This window comes from Mesocricetus auratus, unplaced genomic scaffold, assembly GCF_017639785.1.
Source record: "Mesocricetus auratus isolate SY011 unplaced genomic scaffold, BCM_Maur_2.0 Super-Scaffold_6730, whole genome shotgun sequence".
Classification (NCBI taxonomy): domain Eukaryota; kingdom Metazoa; phylum Chordata; class Mammalia; order Rodentia; family Cricetidae; genus Mesocricetus; species Mesocricetus auratus.
Genome location: NW_024429184.1, coordinates 6,655,597 through 6,657,575, shown reverse-complemented (window position 1 = coordinate 6,657,575; position 1,979 = coordinate 6,655,597). Strand labels below are relative to the sequence as shown.

The 1,979-nt window shown below is 43.4% G+C and overlaps 1 long non-coding RNA gene across 1 annotated transcript; it reads left to right on the top strand.

Moving 5' to 3' along the window:
• Positions 1-1,323: 1,323 nt before the first annotated feature.
• LOC121138929 lies at positions 1,324-1,635 on the top strand. The gene is made up of 2 exons (XR_005875786.1): positions 1,324-1,390; positions 1,476-1,635. It is a non-coding gene; the product is annotated as an uncharacterized LOC121138929 (long non-coding RNA).
• Positions 1,636-1,979: the final 344 nt, after the last annotated feature.

The window sequence follows — 1,979 nt, the reverse complement described above, 5'->3', positions numbered from 1 at the left end:
TGAAGGTTTTAAAATGTTATATAGCCATCTTTGGGGTTTTAATTACCAATGAGAGAATTTCTAAAGCTACCTAGTTGTCCTGTTGTATGTATTAACGTTTACTTGAACATATATGTATTATGACACGAAACAAAAGCATTCCCAAATACAGAGAGTATCACCTAGACATTCAAAATTATATCCACTTCATAGTGGAATGGAATTTGTGTGCTGTGAACAGCAGAAGTCCCATTTCACAGGTAGTGGGAGGAGCAGGGATTCAAGTCGGGGGTGCTTAGGCAGAAAGGAGAGGACCACGGGTGGTGCTGGACCCCGGCAAGTCATTGCTGATGAAGACCTTTGCTTAAACACAAAGTGACTTGTGTTTGCTTCTGTGTTTGGGACTGTTCCATCATCACTTGGCATATAGGAACTAATCTTAGCCTTCCTCCTGTAGATCCCTGCTTTCGAGGGGACCATTTATTCCCCCGCTGTCAGCACAAATGTAAAAATTAGGAACACACCTGACTGCACCTGTACTTACCCGCTTACAGCCACAATTATCCACAAGCGCCCTCCAAAAATGGCAAAAGCTGTTAAGCATGCCTGCAATTAAGTAATTGTGGGCATCATTAGTGGCGTCGTTAGTCGCGTGAGTAACTTTTATGGTCGTCATGGCTACCTCCTGATACAAAATTACCCACCTGACAAGGGAGCACTAGAGCCAATCCCTCCTTTTCCTTTTCCAATTTGTGAAAATTGTGGTTTTATTCCTCCCAGTTATTTCACGCAAGTGAATGGGGCTGTGTTTGCAATATATGCTATTTATGTCAATCCCAAAAGAAATTGTCACTCTGGGGCCTGTGTGTTTTGTTGTTGTTCCCTTTTTCATTTAACATACAACAAAGCAAAGCAAAGTTGTTGCTTTTTGGGGGGGACGACAACTCACTTGTGGTATATAGGTGACAATATAATCTTTCATTTGTATGCTCTGTCCAATAAAAAAAAGCTTCATTTCACACCATAGTTATCATTTCCCAGTGTGAAAATCTGCTACAGGTTTCCAGCCGGAGAGCTTACTTCCCGAAAGAATTGAAATGTTTAGATCCTTTTCTCAGAGCATTTTAAGCTGAAAAGGAAATAGATCCAGAGACCTAGGAAAACAGTTCCTGCTTGAAGACTGATGATCTGTGAGGCTGTCGCTGGGAAATGCACTCTTAATGAATCACCAGCCTGAGAATGAATCATCGTGTTCTGCTAAATCCCAAGATGTATGTGTTCACAGAGTAGAGCAGAGTAGGCAGAGAGATGCATATTTCATATTTACTTATATAACATGCTCAAGGGACTTCATCTAGCAACCAGCGAATCATCCCTTACCAAAGATGTGTTTCAGATTTACCATCCCGAGGTGAGTAGCTAGGCTATCGGTTCCACCGAAGAGCTGAGAATATGAAACTAACAGATGATCTTAAGGTGTGGCTCTCTGTTCACAGGTGGGGGGAAGTTAAAAGAGGATCTCTCATTGCCCGGGATGGCACTGAGTTTGCCAAGCAGCTGAAGAAGACCTTGAAGGCTGGAACCCATTGTCTCTACCTCTAGGGTGCTGTGATTACAGGTGCTTGACTTGGATCTTAGATGTTCCCAGGAAACGTGTGTTAGTGTGTTAAAGGCTTGTTTTTCAGACTGGTGGAACTCTTGGGAGGTGATACAAAATAATGAGAAAATGGAATCTACTGGGGGCTTGGCCTTGAACCTTTAAGGGTACACTGGGACCCAAATGAATAATCATTCTCCTCTCTCTCTCTCTCTCTCTCTCTCTCTCTCTCTCTCTCTCTCTCTCTCTCTCTCTCTCTCTCTCTCTGTCTCTCTCTCTCTGTCTCTGTGTGTGTGTGTCTGCTCTCTCACTCTGTGTGTGTGTGTGTGTGTGTCTGCTCTCTGTGTCTGTCTGCCTGTCTGTCTGTCTGTCTGTCTGTCTCTGTCTCTGTCTCTGTCTCTGT